This window comes from Scyliorhinus torazame, chromosome 7 (genome assembly GCF_047496885.1).
Source record: "Scyliorhinus torazame isolate Kashiwa2021f chromosome 7, sScyTor2.1, whole genome shotgun sequence".
In the NCBI taxonomy this organism is placed as follows: domain Eukaryota; kingdom Metazoa; phylum Chordata; class Chondrichthyes; order Carcharhiniformes; family Scyliorhinidae; genus Scyliorhinus; species Scyliorhinus torazame.
In genome coordinates this window covers 38,927,501-38,949,301 of record NC_092713.1, presented here as the reverse complement: position 1 = coordinate 38,949,301, position 21,801 = coordinate 38,927,501, and the positions used below count along the sequence as shown (strand labels likewise).

At 44.9% G+C, this 21,801-nt stretch overlaps 1 protein-coding gene across 4 annotated transcripts in view; it reads left to right on the top strand.

Moving 5' to 3' along the window:
- LOC140426151 (dihydropyrimidine dehydrogenase [NADP(+)]-like) overlaps positions 1–21,801 on the top strand; it is a 1,098,238-nt gene that overhangs the window by 134,835 nt on the left and 941,602 nt on the right. The window lies entirely within an intron of this gene.

Below are 21,801 nucleotides of genomic sequence, written 5' to 3'. Positions count from 1 at the left end.
CTTTTCCTCACCTGACATTCACCGCAAGTATGACTCATTTCATGTTCACAACTCTACCTCACACTCGCTTGGTTAGCAGTGCTGCATGCCCCACATCTCTCAGCTTCCACACACTGCCAGCTATTCAACCGTGACAACCACATGAACTGAACACATTTCCCATACACACTGATCCATATCCCTTTCTCTTTCAAGCCAAGGTGGTGCATAACTACAGAAAACTGGATTGCACTCCACAGGCCAGGCAATGAAGGAATGCACAAGGGTGATTAGTTGAATACTATATGGAATATTGGGTGTTTTTTTGACAAAGTTGGCTTGGAATATTTGTTTTGTGGTGGCTTTCATTTCAACATTGTGGCTAAAAATGATAACTATCATGGGGTGAGTAAGGTGTGGGGCTAATTTAAAATTTGGTTCACTGGTACCATATTTGGATGAGGTGGTCACAGACATCCCCACCATAAAAGAAGTATGTTGGTTGCCTCCCGTCCACCTAATCAGCTTTCCATTTTGTTGGTTGCAAACGCAGTTCCCTCACGATGACGAGATTAAGCAGGATACAGCAGATCACAATAAATCATGATACACGCTCCAGCAAATACTGTAGAGCTTGACTGCAAAACCATTGCTTCAACACCCCAATGCTCCAGCATCACAACGCTCTGACACCTCAACACTCCCAACGCTCAGTGATGTTGTGTGGCAGCATAGGTCTCATTACATGGGTGGGTTGCTCACTGGATTTGTGAGCCAGATAGTTAGTAAATAGCCCATGTCACATAGCAGCCACCCTCTGCTTTGTCACGGAAGCTCAAATACTCAGAGAATAGTGGACTGGCGCAGAATGTAGGTATGACTGTTGCCAGGATACGTAGCTTTCAGCTGCATGAAATGCTGAGCAAACCGCACAGTCAGGGGATGGGTTCTTCACAATTACAGGACACGACTTCATTTAGATGTGGCGCCTGCCAAGCCACGTGTGTGCAGTTGATGGTACACTGCGCAATGGGAGAATCTGTCATCCTGGCAGAGCCATGTACATGCTCGCCCTGCTTCTCTCTGGTCTGACAATCTGTCTGTTCCACATACGTCTGGCATACCATCCTAATGCTTGTGCAAACACCCTCACCAAAATTGCATCTGCTGCAGGTCATGCCAGAAGTGCATGGTTGCCAGACCTCATTTTGGTGCCAAACCACCCATCGTGCCCAAGCTGCAGGTGTAACGGAGCTGAACTTTGTGGTCATCAACTTTACATATATCTACACTTCACAGCTGAACTCAATGTCCTGTGCTAACTGAAAATCCTGTAAGTGGTGCTAAAATATAATTTTGTAACTTTTAGGTTATAAAAGAAATTGTGTAAAAACTATAAATTCCTGATATTCATTTCTTATCTATCTTTTATGACTATCTTGAATATTCACCAGAAAATAAATTTGTACAAATTATCAGTGAAGCTCAATCCAGATATTTTATCTATTTTAATAGGGTCGTCTGTGTGTTGTTTGTATGAGTTTGTGTTTATTCTTATTCTTGCATCGATCCTTTTGAAGACTAATATTTTGTGTGTCTTTTTTTTTACTTTGAGTTTTGAGAAACCCCTGCTCACAGCAATTTACCTTTCTACTCTTGGCATCTGATGTCAGTATGAAACATTCTTGAGTTGAATATTACATGAGTCTGGCACAGAATTAAACTCCTTGCCTTGCTCCAGCAATATGTGATTTCTAATCTCTGCTTCACAAGAGCTACACCAACCCACTTCGTGATTATTCTGCTTCACATTGCAACCATGCTTTGGCCTTTTGGAATAAGATTCCCACTTCACTCCCAGAATTGAATTGCAGCCAGATTTGTGCTAAGAACATGAACTGACTCATAAGTGGGTCTATTTTGAAGACACTCATTTTCCGTGGGTTCCTTCCAGTTAACATGTGCCGAGATTTTCATTCCAATGTTCGGCCTTGATATTAAACCCAGATTCCAGTAGAGCATGACTTTTCTTTCCCCCTTCACCACCTGGTCTGTTTCATCTTTTTCTCTGGAAGTTTTATTGATGTTTATCTATCTTTTAATTATGTATTTCATGTAGGAGGTATATTTTTGGCCGAGGTTTTGCTGGAGGATTGTACATTGTGGCATGCCTTGTTAGTTAGTTGGTTCTGTGCAAGTTTAGATGATTAAAAATGTTTGTCTGCAAAGCTGCTGGAAGTATGGGCTGTTAAAGGAGTGGCGAAGGTAACAGGGTAAGAAGTGTGTCTCCTTAATCATTGAGATTGAAAAACGAACAGCAGGAGGATTGAGACGGAAGATGAATCAGAATGGGCGAATTAAATGTCGAACCAGGCACAGGCAGAGGGGAAAATTATGATTTGACAGAGAGAGAGAGAGAGACAAAAGGGGCAGAAAGGAGAAAAAAATATAAAACTTGACATTTTTAACATCTTCAGCAACAGGGGCTGGTTTAGCTCACTGGGCTAAATCGCTGGCTTTTAAAGCAGACCTAGGCACTCTGGTGTTTACGCCGGTGTCAACACTTAGCCGTGTTTTTAGAGAAGTTTTTGGTTTTTGGCCTTAGTTTTTGGTGAGTTTAATGGTAATCAATGTACAAGTACAGCAACGTCAGAAAAATCTTCCAGAAGGTCCAAGATAGCCTGTCGCTTTCACAAAGCTAATGGCGAGCGACACAAGTCAATCAGTTTGTGGCGATTTGCAATTCACAGTCATTCCTTCCTCATCACAATTTGCTGGCCTACCTGTGCTTTGTTCACAAGCTGTGTGGTATATTCAGCAAATTTTGAGCAAATTATTGAATTATTTTAAATGAGCAAAATAATATGCCCACTTCAGAATTTGAAAAAATAAGACACATGCGCCAAGACTTACAGACCCTGCCATTGTGGATCTTCCCGCAGTGGATGTGGTGATTCATTAAAATCCCCGCTGACTTTGGCGGGGCTGGAAGATCCCATCAGTGGCTGGGGCCGGAAAACCCTGGCCATGAAATAGAAATTTGAAAAGTTGAACATTTGGAGATGGTGCATAATTTTAAAACTTGCTTCCGTCAGTGTAAAGAGAGACAATATATCATCAGGTCACTTAATTACACGAAGGACCAAAGAACAAAGAAAGGTACAGCACAGGAACAGGCCCTTCGGCCCTCCAAGCCTGCGCCGACCATGCTGCCCGTCTAAACTAAAATCTTCTGCACTTCCGGGGTCTGTATCCCTCTATTCCCATCCTATTCATGTGTTTGTCAAGATGCCCCTTAAACGTCACGATGGTCCCTGTTTCCACCACCACCTCTGGCAGCGAGTTCCAGGCACCCACTACCCTCTGTGTAAAGTCTTGCCTCGTACATCTCCTCTAAACCTTGCCCCTCGCACCTTAAACCTATGCCCCCTAGTAATTGACCAGTCTACCCTGGGAAAAAGTCTCTGACTATCCACTCTGTCTATAGCCCTCATAATATTGTAGACCTCTATCAGATCGCCCCTCAACCTCCTTTGTTCCTGTGGTAGTCACCACTGTTGTATTGTATATACCACATACGAGGGGTATTATGGTAAGGCCCCTGTACTACATGTACGGGGGTAGAGCCCTGCCTGCTGGCTCCGCCCAGTAGCCGGAGTATAAAAGTGTGGGCTCTCCAAGCTGCAGCCATTTCGGCAGCAGCTGCGGGAGGCTACACATCTCTGCATAATAAAGCCTAGATTACACTCTACTCTCGTCTTGTCGTAATTGATAGTGCATCAATTTATTATGCAGAGATTTTACGATGGATCTCCGCATCAAGCCTGATCGCCTGCAGCTGTACCCTCAAGCAGACAACGCCACGTCAGCCTTCGCACATTGGCTAGCTTGCTTTGAAGCATACATCGGATCTGCGACAGAACCATCCTCCGAGGCACAGAAGGTCCAGATCCTTTACACGCGGCTGAACTCCGATATCTTTCCCCTCATTCGGGACGCGCTGACCTACGCTGAGGCCATGGTGCTACTGAAGGAGAACTACACTCAGCAGACCAACAAAATCTACGCCAGGCACCTCCTGTCCACGCGGCATCAACTCCCCAGTGAGTGTGGAAGATTTCTGGCGTGCCCTGCATGCCCTAGTGAGAGACTGCGATTGGCAGGCCATTTCGGCCGTTCAACATTCTGACCTGCTAGTTAGAGACGCGTTCGTTACGGGCATAGGGTCGGCCTACATCCGCCAGTGCCTCTTAGAAGGGACTACCCTCGACCTCGCGGCAACCAAGAAACTAGCGATCTCGCTCACATCGCCTCACGCAATGTACAGGCGTATGCCCTCGATCGCACGGCCCACCCCTCCTGGGCATCGTGGACCCCGCCAGCGAACACCCCATCGTTGACCCCATCAGCAACCTCCCCCAGCCAACCTCACCCAGGATTGCAAACCTGTCGCCACCAGGTGCCGACGGTACAGCGCGCAGGACAAGACCTTCATCAGGTCTGAGGTCCAGCCGCTTTTACGGGAAGATATTATTGAGGCCAGCAACAGACCCCGGAGAACCCAAGTGGTACTTGGAAAACTGGGGAGAAAAACAGGATGCTCGTTGACTATAGTCAGACCATCAATCGGTACATGCAGCTCGATGCGTACCCCCTCCCATGCATATCTGATATGGTCAGTCAGATTGCACAGTACCGGGTTTTCTCGACAGTGGACCTAAAACCCAACATAACATTTCCGTTTTTTACTGCCTGTTGTACCTGCGCACTTACTTTCAGTGATTGATGCACGAGGATACCAAGGTCTCACTGAGTATCCACCTCCCTCAATTTACACCCATTCAAATAATAGTGTGCCTTTCTATTTTTGCTACCGAATTGGATAACTTTACATTTATGCACATTATACTGCACCTACCATGCATATGTCAACTCACTCAGCCTGTCCAAATCCCGCTGAAGCATCTCTGCATTCTCCTCACAGTTCACTCTCCCACCCAACTTTGCACCATCTGCAAATTTGGAAAAACTACATTTAGTTCCCTCGTCCAAATCATTAATATGTAATGTGAACAGTTGGAGTCCTAGCACAGATCCTTGCTGTACCGCACTAGTCGCTGCCTGCCAATTGGGAAAAGACCCATTTATCCCAACGTTTTGCTACCTGTCTGCTAACCAGCTTTCTATCCATCTCAAGATACAACCTGCAATCCAATCCGCTTTAACTTTACATAGTAAACTGCTTTGTGAGGCCTTGTCGAACGCCTTCTGAATTATATAATAGGGACATTTTTTGAGAATTTAAAAATTATTTTTAAGAACTCTTGAATCTTTATACTTGCTATGGGATTGATGAGGTGTGTCCGACATAGAATAAATCAGATAACCTAACCCGACCAACCAATTGCCATTTTATTTTTTGCTTTCCAATCATCAGTCAAGTGGGGGAATGAGTCATCAAGTGACATCTACTCACTAATGCTCACTTCAGGTTTGCTTAGAATTACTAAAGCGTTTGGCCACAAGGCAGCACCTGGTTGAGTACAGAACTAAGATGTCCGAGGATAAGTGGTCAATGGAAGGGGCGATTGTGTCAAAAGGAAATTTCTCCATTGACCAGAGTTGTATTGAATCCGAAAGAAGATTTCTATGGCTAACCGTTGCAGGGAATCATTGCAGGGGTTTTCTGAGGAAACTCCACTATCTTCAGTTGTTTCATTGTCACCATTCTCCTGCTCAAAGCCTGGGTGGCTGTTTTCTGACAATTAGTCTTTATCTCTATTCACAGGGACTTTGAAAATAAAGCAGGCAATGTCAGTCTGGAAAGCATCCAGGCTGAGACTGACAATTGATAGATGACAATTCTGCCAGCTAAGTGCCGAGCAATGGCCAGGTTTACACATCAGTATATCCCTGACCATCAGCACGGCATTCCTGACCAACATTTTAGGGCGATGAATGGCCAGAAACTGAACTGGATCAACTCCAGCTAGACACGGACATGAGCAAGGTGAGGGTTGAAGCAGGGCAAAGGTTGCATAGTCTCCTCCACAGCTTATGTATCAAGCAGCACTCATCTCGATGGGCATAGACAAACCACTCACAAAGTACAGTACGATCTTGGACAGAGACACTAACTTGATCAATACCTCTGTCACTGAACCCAGTGTATACCCGGTCCATTAGTAACAGGCAGTAGGCTGGATTCTCTGCCATCCCCAACCCCCGCAAGCCGCTTGTGTCTCGGTGGCACGCTGTTCGCTGGTGGCTGGATGCTGTGCTCCTGCCACTTGTCAATGGGATTTCTTATTGAAGTCACCCTTGGGTGCGTTGCCAGCAGGAAAGGTGAATCCAGATGACTGTAGAATTCCAGCCAGTAGCTGTAGTAGGTAGAGGACACGTTACAGAAATCACACCCAAGGAGATCTGAAGAATCCTCTTTCAGAAGACATAGAAAAATGCAAGGAAGTAATATTGTTGGGTTGAGATTTTAGATTAAAATGAGTGACACAGACTGAACACCCATTTAATGTTATATGGTCGTTCTTAATGATATTTCATGAGTGGCTACATTTATAAAGACTTGTCAACTTTGCGAATGAGGCGACAAGCTGAAGGGGAAAAAAAATCTCTTGCAACCTCTTTCCTAGTAAGTCAAGAGCTGGGTAAATGCAAGAATCAAACAGATGGCACTCTCCCATGTGCTCCTACAGAGATCGAGAAAATCTGCAGCTACCTTCCACCTCCACATAACCTTCTGTTACAATCTTGGGTCTTCTGTATAACTGTAATTTCTCTTAATGGCTCAATAGCATTTCTCGTGAGCATCCCTCACTCCCTACAATCGGGAAACTGTAACCTGCTGAAATATGTACCCAGTGCATTCACAATCGCCCTACACACAATACAATGGCGAATATGAACTCAGACCAGACTACATCTTTTAACATGTTTATAATTAAATGGAAATCTGAAGTAATACAGCAAAGAAAGCATGAGCTACATAATATATACAACCAAGAAAATACAAAATAAGTTTTCATTCGGACATTTGTAAGAACCTCTTTTGAAGAGATTTTTGGTTTAAATACAGCCTGCTTTACTGTCAAGGAGAGCTGAGCTGCTTTTACCAACTTGCACTATGGTATTTGCATATCATATCACATAGGCTGCTCTGAAACCAGGAATTTCCAGAGAGCCCTCCTGATAAATCTCAAGAAAATGCAAGACATCCATCTCTGTTGCTGCACTTTTAAAAATGAGTTTTTAGACTATGATGTTTAAATGTTTTTATGTGGAGCACCAAAGTGTTTTTCAGGAAACTGGGGTTTTACCCGTGAAGCAATAACGTCTCTTTCAGTCTGCAAATATTCACTCCACTCACATACTTGCAAATAAATAGCTCTTTTATTAAATGTGCTACCAGCAATTCATTATGGCAACAAAAAAAAATAGATTTTTCTGCTTGCTGACATTACCTGCAGTTTACATCAGTTCAGCTGGCTACAAGTTAAATTAGTGAATTAATCCGATCTAAGTTCAACAATCCCTTTTGAGTTACCGAACACAACTTTTTTAACACCGAAAATCCACTTTCCCAGACTCTAATTAAAATGAAAGTCATCGCACCTTCCTGCAGTTCTGAGATTGATTCACAGATCCTAGGCTTCAATTCACAGTAGGTCATATACAAAGGTGAGTGTCATAATTCAGGTATTTACATTTTATTCCTTGCTGATAATGGAGAATGATATAGATTGGAGAGTATAATGGAGAATAGGGAAATGGTGGAGAAGCTGAACAATTAGTTTAGTGTCTGTCTTCACGGAGGAAGATTCAAAAACTCTCCTAGAAACACTCGGGAGCTGAGGGACTTGTGAAAATGAGGAACTGAAAGAAATTAGTATTAATAAAGAGGTAGTACTTGGAAACTAATTGGATTGAAGGTTAATAAATTCCCTGGATCAGATGATATACATCTCCGAGTGCTGAAGGAGCTGGTATTATGCTGAGCCAGTCAGCTCTAAGATTGAAATCTGTGTTGGCTGATCATGATCCTTTTTTTTTTGTATTGTAGTAACGTGGTGGTATAGCTACTGAACACAAAAGCACAGAACTCCAGTGATAAGTTCTAACATTTGAAGGATTAAAAATATTCCTTAAAAGAAAAGATAAAACGCACAAAAGGTACCACAGTGTTAGCACTGCTACCTCACAGCGCCAGGGTCCCAGGTTCGATTCCCGGCTTGGGTCACTGTGCGGAGTCTGCACATTCTCTCCATGTTTGCGTGGGTTAGTCCCGAAAACGTGTTTTCAGGTGAATTGGACATTCTGAATTCTCCCTCAGTGTACCGGATCAGGCGATGGGGGGACTTTCACAGTAACCTCATTGCAGTATTAATGTAAGCCTACTTGTGACCATAATAAAGATTATTATTATTATAAAGACACACAGTTAGAGAAGATCTCACAAGGTTACCCCAAAAATGCCTTACAAAGGGTACACAATGAAATGAACTTTTTGGCAACAGCTAAACTGTAAAGCCCAGGAAATGTAACCCAAATCAAGGAATTTCTTTTCATTGCATACAGAAGTACACTCTCCGACTTCTCAGAACCATACGTGCTGAAGTAGTTTTCTAAAAGCAGATTCAGAAAAACCGCTTCAGAAGTTGCTTTTCTCAGTTTCTCACTTTCCCAGTTTTTCAGCAAACTCCAACACAAAGAAGCTGGTCTTCAGTGGGTTACCCCCACCGGACATCCACTCCAACTGAAAACCTGTCCTCAGAAATATTATTTTGGACTTTCATGTTTGCTTTCACAAATCCCTTTAAAATTGGGTTTCCCAAATATTAGGACCATTCCTTCTCCTATATTACCTCTATTTTTGGATCAATAAAATTTTAATAAAATGTCTGCCCCTGTTTACTCCAGACTCCTGTAAGATGCAAATGTTCCTTCCCTGTCTCCTTTAAAGCTCTTAAGTATGCAATTATTACACAACAATGTCAACACTTAACCCCTTAATCTAAATGTCAAACCTACACTTTTACCTGTAAACTAAACCCACCATAAGGCTTCATTACAAATATAAAGAGGTAATAACTTTACCCTTTCACCCCTTATATACTCCAAAGACAATTTGACTCTGAAAATCTCTCCTTTTCTTCACCTTGTACACGCACAGACAGCTTACCTTACCTACACAGAATATATGCACAACACACAAATATTGGTCTGTAGCTTTCTCAGAGTGGCAATCTTCGGTAGATAGCCATTCTCGACAGACTTGCCTTGGCTGATATTACGAAGCCCGTGTCTCGCCCAAACTTCCTTGTTCAGGCTGAGCGAGACAGCAGCAGCGAAGCGTGCCCCCGGTTGCATCGGAATGTAGTACCTGAGGCGCAGAGAAGTAAGAAACACTGGTTTTTACAGCACTAACTTTAAGGGAACAGATATAAGGTACGTTGGTCAGGGGAGGGGAGGTGGGTGTCGAACTGGTGTGGGGAGGTGGGAGTGGGTGATCAGCCGGAAATTGGTGGGGGGTGGGGGGAGGTGTTGATGCCAGACTGGAGGAAGGGAGGGGGTTGGGTGGTTGGAGGTTGGACCAGAGAGAGAGAGGAGGGAAGATTGGATCCAAGTTGCAGGGATGGTGGTCGGGTTGCGTGGAGGGGTGTCGAGAACGGGTGTTGAGTTGGGGAAGGGATTGTGTGGGGGGGGGGGGGGGGTCTCTTCGTGGCCATGAGTGTGTGGGGGGTGTCCCATGCAAGGCTGGGTCTGGGTTTTTTAAATAGTTCTAGACTCTGGAGTTAGAAGTGATTTGTTTTGCTCTATCTCTATCAGGGTAAAACTGGCAGAATTATCTGAATTTAGTGATTTAAATCGCTTTTGCCAGCGGTTAAGTCACAGCAGCAATTTTGGCCTTGGGTCACTTTCTGTGTGGAGTTTGCACGTTCCCCCAGTGTCTGCGTGGGTTTCCTTTAAGTGCTCCGGTTTCGTCCCGCAGTCCAAAGATGTGCTGGTTAACTGGATCAATGTGCAGGGTTATGGGGATAAAGCAGGAGAGTGGGCCGAGTAGATTGCTATTTAGGAGGGTTGGTGCAGACTCAATGGGGCAAATGGCCTCCTCCTTCACTGTATGAATTCTATGGTTCTCAGCCCAGTGTAATTGTCCAGAGGAAGTTAGCAGTTCTGGGCAATTGCTGGATAAACACTTACATGGGGACTTTCTGGGGGGTTTCTCCAGCGCATCATTGGGATAGCCCTAAATGCAACGCTGGGTAACCAGGAAGTTATGGGCCAATACAAAATATACACACCATCCAATCACACAGACAAAATTAAAGCACGTGGGATATGGGGTACTTTATTGGTTTAGATTGAGAATTGGTTAACAGACAAAAAACCGAGAGTAGAAATAAATGGTCATTCTCAGGATGGCAGGCTATTACTGGAGGGATACCGCAAGGATCAGTGAGCCACAGCTATTCACAAACTATGGGTGCGATCTAACCAAGAAAAATCAAAGTTCGTTGTGTCTGGGATTAGCGGGGTCATCCCAGGCGCCATGGCCCCGCTATCTGTTTCTAATTTGGGCCCCAATGGGGAACTTTCCCCCCACCCCCCCACCCCCCCCCCCCCCCCCCCCCCCACCCCCCAGAGGCCACACTCAAGGTCTGTTGAGCAGATCTCCTCAGTGCAGGCAGAGATTGAGATGCCGTTTTTAAATGGCACCCAATCACTCAAGCCCCCAGACTCCCCCCCCCCCCCCCAACACCCCAAATCACCTGTTGGGGGGTCCTCCTAAGTCCCGGGTTGCCTGGTTCCCGTTTGTGGGGACCAGTACTAATCAGCACTCAGCTGGAGGTCTCCTTGGCGAGGCTGGTAGATGCTGCGTGTCCATTCAATCCAGCAACGGCATGGCTAAGTGGGTTCTTAAACTCACTTAACCTGTGCGTGACTGGGCCGGGCCATTGTGGGCGGGACCTAGATCACGACATCTTGCGAGATCTGGTTAGATCTTGCGAGGTGTAACGGCCATTGGGAATCCTGTGGGTGGCCTTTCCCGGGATCTACTGGCCATGTCCCATCCCAATTCTGGTGGTACGTGGCCAGTAGATCATGCCCTATATAAATGATTTGTATGTGTTGATGACATGTAATATTTCCAAATTAGCCGATCACAAAACTTGGTGGGAATGTAAGTTTCAAAGAGCATGCGGAGAGCGGAGAATCGGCGCCATTGGCGCCGGTGCGGTCGGCGTTGTGCCGGTCTGGTCACTCTATGGGGCCCCCCCCGGCGATTCTCGGCCCCACTGCACATGCGCAGACCCGCGGCGCCCATCTGATGCCGGGGATCGGCAACTGGAGCGGCGTGGGTCGCCCCAGTGCTGTGCTGGCTCCCTGGAGGGGTCAGAATTGCTGCTCCTGAGGCCATGTTGACGCCGTCGAGAAACGTGACGGCGTTTACGACAACGTCAACACTTAGCCTCAGGATCAGAGAATCCCGCCCAATAGGTTTCTCGATACTGATGGCATCAAGGGATATGGGATAGTGGGGAAAAATGGCACAGAAGTAGATGATCGGCCATGATAAATTTGAATGGCAGAGCAGGCTCAATGGGCTGAATGGACTACTCCTGCTCCTATGCTGTGCATGCCCCACCCATATATGCACACCAGCAACTGGCTTTGAAGAGGCCATTAGGGGTCAGCTCAGAAACGGCCTCTTGACACTGGCTTCAGGCAGTGATGTAACCACTGTGCTGGCTTTGTAATACCATTTTGGGAGAAGTTAAAATTCACCTTCCACATCCTGACCAAACAATTGCTCCCACAATCCTTCCAATCAACTACTCTCATCCATTAAACAGACCACAATGACATGTGCATTCATTCTGTACAAGTGAGGACAAATGGTTATCTAAACTTCTGGACTCCTGAAGCTATTTATGTGTAATTAGAAAGATTTATTCCCTTCAACAAATTGACTATTTTATTTCTTGGATAAGAGACAAAAGAAGGAAATATTTAAAAAACGCTCATTATGTTTTGAGTAAGTTCAAGCCAATTATTCTTGAACTAGCTTTGTTCCCTCACCATGTTGCATTTATTTCTTTCCTTCCGTTACCAACATCTGATGCAACATGTTGAGAGAAGTAAATTGTTTTGCCTCAATTTTAAAAGCAAGGTTCAAGATTTTCTCCCCTTTTAGATTTATTACATTGCTTTATTTAAATAGAATGCAGAAAACATATCCCAATGATTGATGGTGACTGTACTAGCTGTCTCCTCTTTAGCTATAAATATGTAATCTGCAAGCTTTGACTGAGTGTTTCAAACACAGCGCAGGAAACCAGATACTCAACACTATCAAACTTAAAATGGTTCAACCGGTGCCTCTGAGAACAAGAAAAGGATGGACAGAAATGGCAAAGATCCTAAAATATTTCAGTTTGGAGAGCTACTTACCTTCTGGTGTAGACCAAGCTATGAAGGGCAAGTAATAGTGAGCTGCAGTTGCTGATCGTAAAGGGAAAAGCTGCTTATACAGCAGTAGATCTTGAAAATACCCTTTTGACGCATTACCCCGAGGAAAGCTACTTTCATTGCATTGTATGTAAAATAATTAAATTTGATTGATTCAGGATGACTGTTCCTCAAATGTTCCTGGCATTTGAAACTCCAGCAATGGCTGTCGGTTTAAGATAACGTGAAAATACTCCACTTTTTAAGATCTATTCTTTCATGGGATGTGGACATCGCCAGCAAGGGCTTTTAAAAAAAAATTAGCGTGCTCAATTGTTTTTTTCCAATTAAGGGGCCATTTAGCATGGTCAATCCACCTACCCTGCACATCTTTGGGTTGTGGGGAAGAGACCTGCAGACATGGGGAGAATGTGCAAACTCCACAAGGGCAGTGACCCGGGGCCGAGATCGAACCCGGGTCCTCAGCGCTGTAAGGCAGCAGTGCTAACCACCGTGCCATCACGCCTCTCTTTGTCACACCATTCCTGAGGGCAGTTAAGAGTCAACCACAATGCTGTGGATCTGGAGTCACAGGTAGGCCAGACCAGGTAAGGATGACAGACTTCTTTCCCTAAACGACTTGAGTGAACCAGATGGGCTTTTATGACAATCAGTGATGGTTTAATGAGGCAAGTGAGTGCATTGGAGTTAACGATTGGCAGGTAAAACAGTAAATAATCAAAAAGGGGGCCTTCAAAGAGGAGATAGTTCGGATATAGGCTAGACACATTGCTAAGGGGAAAGGGGGGGGGGGGGGGGGAGTGGTGGGGGGAGTGGAGAAAGGAAGGGTATCCAAAGCCAGAGCGCTGTAGATGATTAAAGATGTAGCGATAAAAATGAAATAGAAAAAGAGGCTTATAATAAATGTCAGGTTGAAACTTCATTGGAGAACCAAGCTGAATACAAAAAGCACAGGAGAGAACTGAGAAAATAAATTAGATTTACACACCAGAGTGCATAAAAATAGATAAAATGCTAACATAAAAGAGAACCCACAATTCTGTTCTAAACTCCTGAATCTTAAAAAGGTAGACAAATGAAGGGGAGGGTCAATTTAGGGAACATAAAAGAGGTGGTCTTGTGGAGGCAGAAACAGGTGTTTCCATCTGTCTTTTTTTAACCAGGAGGATGCTGCCAATGTCACAGCAAAGGAGGAAGCAGTATGGAAATGGGATAGAATTAAAATAAAGAGGAGGTAATTCAAAGGTCGGTTGTGCTCAAAATAGACAAAACAACTGTCCAGATAGGCTGAGGGAAATGATGAAGGATCTGGTTTTCTAATCCTTCTTATATATGGGGTGTTCCAGAAGACAGAGGGATTCCAGATGTTATACCTGTTGGAAGGTTTTGTGGTGTCTCAGAGAGTGGTCTGGAGGATTGTATGATTGAACATAAACCTTTTTTTGGTAACTCATAACTACATATATACATGGCCAAGGTACAGCCCTGCATGGGTGCTGTCACCATGCTGGTCCCTGAAGACTCTCTCACACACAGGCTATCCATGTGTCTTTCCACATCGATTTGTGGGCAGTACCGTTTCCCTAACCCCACGTTAACCCTTTCACTAATCACCAATATATTGCACCTCCCCCCAATTCCTACCCAAATACACCCCATTCTACAATACAGTGTTTGCTTTCCACCCATTCTACCCCCCCAACCCACCCCACTCAAGATTCTGACTTTATAAATTCACACAGTCTGGAGGCTTGACAATTCTTCCAGATCTCGTTCTGCTACGCTTGGAAGAATGGTGGTCTTTGGGTCGACTTTGTCAGGCTGGCATTGAAATTATAGGACACTGTATTTCTGTGCACTTGTTTGTCAATTTCTGAGAGACGTTTTGCTCTCTTTTGAGCTGCATTTCTCTTTATCGACAACCAATCTGCTTTGTTCAGACACCTTGGGTTTGTCTTAACCTTTCCAAAGAGGGTGTCCATTCCGCTCATTCCTAAAGTGGACTTGGATTTTCTTTCTCTGTTGGGTTAGCCATGTTCTTCTTGGAAGTAGGGGCGAAATTCTACCCCAACGGCGCGATGTCCGCCGACTGGCGCCAAAAACGGCGCCAATCAGACGGGCATGGCGCCGGCCCAAAGGTGCGGAATGCTCCGCATCTTTGGGGGCCGAGCCCCAACATTGAGGGGCTAGGCCGACGCCGGAGGGATTTCCGCCCCGCCAGCTGGCGGAAAAGGCGTTTGTTGCCCCGCCAGCTGGCGCGGAAATGCGGCGCATGCGCGGGAGCGTCAGCGGCCGCCGATAGTTTCCCGCGCATGCGCAGTGGGGAGAGTCACTTCCTCCTCCGCCATGGTGGAGACCGTGGCGGAGGCGGAAGGGAAAGAGTGCCCCCACGGCACAGGTCCGCCCGCGGATCGGTGGGCCCCGATCGCGGGCCAGGCCACCGTGGGGGCACCCCCCGGGGTCAAGTCGCCCCGCGCCCCCCCCAGGACCCCGGAGCCCACCCACGCCGCCTGGTCCCGCCCGTAAATACCAGCTTTGATTTACGCCAGCGGGACAGGCAATTTCTGGGCGGGACTTCGGCCCATCCGGGCCGGAGAATTGAGCGGGGGGTCCCGCCAACCGGCGCGGCCCGATTCCTGCCCCCGCCCAATCTCCGGTACCGGAGACTTCAGCGGGGGCGGGATTCATGGCGGCCAACGGCCATTCTCTGACCCGGCGGGGGGTCGGAGAATGACGCCCTAGATGTTTCAAAAATGAAACCTTAATTTGCACTTTTCTTTACAATTTCAGCCATGTCACGTTTCAACAACCCGATGGTTCTCAATAAGTTGATGGCATCCAGTGTTTTTACTTTTGAGTTCATTGAACTTCAGTGTTAGATTTGCATTTTCAAAAAAATATCCTTTTAAGCCTTTCAACTGCTTCTTCGCCTCATCTTTCCTCTCCACTCAACTCTTTGGCTTCTGCATTTTATTACACTGACGTGATCTGAGGCCATCTTGCATTTTGCTTGAGTAGTGTCTCCCTTGGCCTGGGGTCTCACGTCTCCCACACCCTGGGGACTCTTTGCCCCTTCACTGCTTTTTTAGTGATGAGCTAGAACTACTTTGTTAAGATCTGCGCTCTCCACAACTTGGAGTTTAAAATATTTGTCAAAGGCTTTTAATATCTTACCAAAGGTGGTTGAGGATTCACCTCATCTTAGGATCACTTCATCTCCAAATTCACCAAACAAGGAGAAAGATGTGTTAACTTGCATTTCTTCCAATTTGTTACTTAATCCTGATGGACTCCTGTAATATAAACATTTTCTGCTCCAAGACACTCAATATAAGGACTGTTTTTTTCCCTTACCTTAGCCTAAATTGATCTGGTAGTCTCTCTCCATGGCTACATTTTACAATGCATGAACACCTCTTCAATTTTTTTCCCTTTTCAAGATGGCTCCACAGCTGCCATTTCTTTTGTTCCATTCTTTCGTTCCCTTCTTTCATTCTTTCTTTCTTTATCATCCTGTGCTTGCTGGGTATTGGCAGGCTCCCGTTGTTCCGTCTGGGCTGTTTTCTTCACATTATTCTCTTCACAGGAAACCTTAAAGGAAGAGGTTTCAGCCATCAATTTGATTTTTTAAGTATGGGAATCAAATGGGAGGATTTAAAAAAACTGCCTGTTTAAATACGTTTCTTTCATTCCGTCGAGCTCAGCCACCATGTGTTATGGTGCCAGCAATGGGCCAGTTGCTGCAGATTTCTTTCAGCTGTGCTCTGGATGGGCTCAACTGATTGCTACCGATTTTAAGGTCATTTCTGCCTTTTACTATATTTTACTCACGCGTTTTGTGATCCGGCTAGGTTCTTTGCCTCTGCATTTACTCGGGTTCTTCTTTTCATCTGCACAGTGAATTACTTTTCTGCCTTTCAGCCTTTTTAAAAAACTTTGCTCAGCCTTCTGTGATCTGGCCAGGCCCCTTGACTCTACCTCTTCATTCAATCAGGTCTGGCTTTTCACCTGCGCAGTGGATGATTCTTCTGCTGCCTTCCAGCTTTATTCCCTTTCATTTGAACTTTGTTCAGCCTTTTGTGATCTAGCTAGGTCCTTTGACTCTGCATTTGATCAAGTCTGTAAAGGATCGCCACATGCCCTGGTGGAGTCCTTCAGCTCCACATTTGCAATGTAAAGTTTCAGGCAATATCCAACTGTGTCCTCAATTTAGGCACATTTCAACGAGGAGAACGAAGACGAAAGACGGGAGGAACGGCAGAAGCGGCGGTGAGCGCGAGATGGCAGCGAGATTCGTCCGTGAGAAGCAAGCGACAACAACACCAAACCCATTCGAGTATTGGCCACTGTAATTGTCTCTCCGGCACCCAAATGTATATTTACCTCCCCAGTCTCCACCCCCCCCCCCAAAAACAGTTGCCTACTTATGTGTTGTAAATAATCTTGCCAGTTGGACAGAGTTGCTGCTGTTGAACTGGTGCACAATACCCTAGCAGTTTTCCTATTTGACTTTTTATTGGATTTTTAAAAACGATTTACTATTTTCTTTTCTCTGGTATGTTTGGGTGTGCCCTTCTCTTCTCTTCTATATATGTGTGTATGTGTTTCTTATCCTGTGTACATAACGGTAAATATACTTTGTTCAAAAACCTAATAAAAAACATTTATAAAAAAATATTTAGGCACCTATCACTCTCATTCAGGCTTAAGTTTCTTTAGATTTTTGAGCTTTTGAGATTTTAAATTATTTTTTTTAGCAATCTTTATTGCGACAAGTAGGCTTACATTAACACAGCAATGAAGTTACTGTGCTGGTTTAGCTCAGTGGGCTAGACAGCTGGTTTGTGATGCGAAACAAGGCCAGTAGCACGGGTTCAATTCCCGTACCAGCTTACCCGAACAGGCGCCGGAATGTGGCGACTAGAGGCTTTTCACAGTAACTTCATGCTTGTGACAATAAAAGGTTATTATTATTATTCCGGCGCCTGTCCGGGTACACAGAGGGAGACTTCAGAATGTCCAGATTACCTAACAACACATCTTTCGGGACTTGTGAGAAGAAACCGGAGCAGCCGGAGGAAACCCACGCAGACACTGCGAGAACGTGCAGACTCCGCACAGACAATGACCCGAGCCAGGAATCGGACCTGGGACCCTGGCGCTGTGAAGCAACAGTGCTAACCACTGGGCTACCGTGCCGCCATTTGGAATCATTCTCCAGCTTCTCTGGGATTTCAGGATCCATTCTTTAATGCCATCATGTTGTAAGGCTGTTTGTTGTCTCAGTGAGCCATCTGGAGGCTTGTTTAGTTGAACGTAAACCATTTATTGGAAATCTGTAATAACATATGTCACTAAGGTACAGTCCTACATGGGTGCTGGCTCCCTCCAAACTCTTCGAAACACTGTCTACCATCATGTGACTATATAATATTGTTGACGGTACTGTTTTCCCCTGTCCCAGATTAATGTTTGCCCTGCCCTAACACCCTTCTACCACAATACCTTGTTCAAAAGAGGTGAGAGAGATAGACCTAGCTACTGATAGGCCTGTCAACATAGAAACATAAAAAAATAAAAGCTGGTTAGGCCATTCGGCCCTTTATGGCCGAACATCCAACTCAGTAACCTGTTCCTGCTTTCCCCCCATACCCATTGATTCCCTTAGTCCCAAGAGCTACATTGATCTATCTCTTCTTGAAAACAGACAATGTTTTGGTCTCAAATGTTTTCTGTGGTAGAGAATTCCACAGGTTATCAATCTCTGGGTGATAAAAAGTTCTTCTCATCTCAGTGCTAAATGGTCTACCCCGCATTCTCAGACTTTAACCCTTGGTTCTGGATTCCCTCGCCATCAGTAATATCCTTCTTGCATCTACCTTGTCTAGTCCTGTTAGAATTTTATGCATTTCTATGAGATCTCCCTTCATTCTTTTAATCTTCAGCAAATACAGGCCTCGTCAACTCAATCTCTCCTCATACAGTCAATCTGGCAATCCCAGGAATCAGTCTGGTAAACCTTCACTGCACTCCCTCTACAGCAAAAAACATCCTTCCTCAGATAAGGAGAACAAAACTGCACAATTTTCCAGCTGTGGTCTCACCAAAATCCTGTATAACTGCAGCAAGACATCCCTGCTCCTGTACTTAAATCATCTCACTATGAAGGCCAACATACCATTTGCTTTTTTCACTGCTTTCTGTACCTGCACGCATACCTTCAGTGACTGATGTACAAGGACACCAAGGTCTCGTTGCACATTCCCCTCTCTCAATCTGTAGCCATTCAGACAATAACCTGCCTTCCTGTTTTTGCTGCCAAAGTGGATAACCTCACATTTATCCATATCATACTGCATCTGCCATGCATTTGCCCACTCGTTCAACTTGTCCATATCACACTAAAGCATCTCTGCATCCTCCTCACAACTCGCCCTCTCATCCAGCTTTGTGTCATCTGCAAATCTGGAGATATTACATTTAGTTCCCTCATCTAAATCATTAATATGCATTGTGAATAGATGGGGTCTTAGCATCGATCCCTGCAGTATCCCACTAGTCACTGCCTGCGAATTGTAAAAAGACCCGTTCATTCCTACTCTTTGTTTCTGTCTACCAACCAGTTTTCTACCCATATCTATAGAATCTGTACAGGGCAGAAGGTGGCAGTTCGGGCCCATCGTGTCTGCACCGACCCTCTGAAAAAGGACCTTACCCAGGCCCATGTTCTATGTCCTATCCCCATAACCCCGCCTAATCTGCACATTTTTGGATTGTGGGAGGAAACCAGAGCACTTGCAGGCAACCCCGCAGACATGAGAAAAACGTGAAACACAGTCACCCCAGGCTGGAATTCATAGAATTTACAGTTCAGAAGGAGGTCATTTGGCCCATCAAGTGTGAAGCAACAGTGCTAACCATTGTGCTACCATGCCGTCCAGATCCTTGGTGCTGTGAGACAGCAGTGCTAACCATTGTGCCATGGTGTCCCCTCCCCTATCCATCTCCATACACTACCCCCAATTTCATGCATTTTAATTTTGGTCACGGGGAAACGTTTAGAGACAATAATCTGGGAGAAAATGAATACACTTGGAAAAATATGAGTTAATAAATAAAAATCAGCACGTATTTGTTAAAGGCAAGTCATGTTTGACTAACTTAATTAAGTCCTTTGATGGAGTAATGGAAAGGGTTGATGAGGGTAATGTGGACACTCAAAAGGCGTTTAAGTGCCACGTAATAGACTTGCCAACAAAATTGCAGCCCATGGGATTTGAGTGACAGTGGCTGCATTGATGCAAACTTGGCTCAGGGATAGAAAGCAGAGTCCTGATATTCAGACTGAAGGGGAGTTTGCAGTGCTGATCCCTTCGGGTCAGTGTCGGAACTGTGATCTTTTTTGATGTGTCTCAGTGAGCTGAATTTGGGTGTGAAAGGCATCATTTCAAAGTTCACAGATGACATCAAACCTGGAAAAGTAGCAAACAGTGGCAAATGTACTAACACACTTCAGGGAGGTGAATGCGCAGACCGGCGAAATGGGGAGAATCATGGCAGATGAAATTTGACAAGAGAAGTGTGAAGCACTACATATTGTTGGGAAGAATGAGGAGAGGCGATACAAACTAAATGTTACAGTTTTTAAAGGGATGCAAGAACAGAGAGACCTTGGGATATACATGCACAAATTTTAGAAGGTGGCAGGATAAGGTGAGAAAGTTATTTAAAACAAAAGCACATAGGATCTATCAATTTGTTAAATATTGTTTAAAATCAGGGAATTTATGATTAAACTTTATAGGACATTGGTTAAGTTCCAGTTGAAGGATTGTGGCCAATTCTGGGCTCCACATTTTAGGGTGTATCTTGATCATTATAAAGGTTACGGTGGAGAGTTACGAGAATGGGGTCAGCGATGTAAAAGCCTAGTTACATGGAGTGACTTGAGAAACTGGGGTGGCTCTCAGAGTGGAGAAAGTTAAGCGGAGATGAGGACACGCATTTAAGGTCATCAACAAAAGAATCAGAGACGACACGAGGACATTAAAAAAAATTACTTTGCAAGTTATGATGCTCTGGAGTGTACTAGGTGGTGAAAGCAGATCCAATGACCATTTGTTAAATACTCTCGGTGGAAATTTAAACGACAATGGGGAAAGAAGTGGGGAAGCAGGTCGAATTGAACCAGCATAGGTAGAGTTGACGGAATGGGCCCCTTCTATGTTGTTTGATTCCACTTGGATCCTTGATAGCACAAACTAGCTGCGTGTAGTCATTAGCTTACCTGATCTTCTGTTAGGTGGGTTTGCCAAAACTTGTCAGACAGCATTCAAAGACCAAATGCAACCAATAGTCACTGTGGTATAGCTCAGAATGTACAAACTCTGCCAATTGTATCGAGGCGTATTTTGAGGAGATCCGTATTTGTTGTCACTATTTCAATGAAGCGACAGTGAATTTTAGCACTGTCTGTATTAACTTGAATGCACAAACATTGTTGAACCCATCGCCTGTGTAGCAAAGCAGCAGTTGCACTGCTTGGAGTGATCTGGTTTGCTGCTTCTGCACAGCTTGGTTGCTTTTGTACAGTTCAGCAAGTAGAGCAAGATCTCTCCCCTGCACGCTTCACAATTTTACAATCTAACGTATGTACGCAGTGAAGAATGGACAGAATTCTGCAAGCCTGCTCTTTGGCATACACACTTCATGGAATATGCAATGGAGAAATTATTTCAGTGAATGACGAGCGTTAGCATTGTGCAGCTCTGAGTCCAAAGTACAAAATGTCAGTGCCCATGAAGATGACTTACTTTTTCCATTCAGGGGAATGGTCCTGATGGTTAGCACACGCCTGTTTTTTTTGACACCTTCTGAATGCTTTGAGAGGTATGGCTAGAGGGTGAACTTGTATGAACTTGAAAGGAGTTGGCTGTCTACCTTTGGACAAGGTTTTCTATCTGGATGTCTGTGATTTGCCTAAGAGCATTTAGCAGAATTTTTCCAATGTGGAGGACTGTCTTTGTTCGTTCTAGGTGGTCTAACTCTCGGGGTGCAAGGTACAGCTTTTGTGAGGGAATCCTGTGCGAGGCTTGAATGTTTGTTCTTTTGCGATTGCCCTGTAGAAAGTCAAATATTAACTGGCACTCTGGGCAAAATTTTCCAATCCCACCAGTGGCGGGTTGTTAAAATTAATTTACGGGACGTGGGCATCGTTGGCTAGGCCAGCATTTATTGCCCAACTCTAACTGCCCTTGAGAAGGTGGTGGTGAGCTGCCTTCTTGAACTGCTGCCGTTCATATGATGCAGGTACAGCCACAGTGCTGTCAGGAA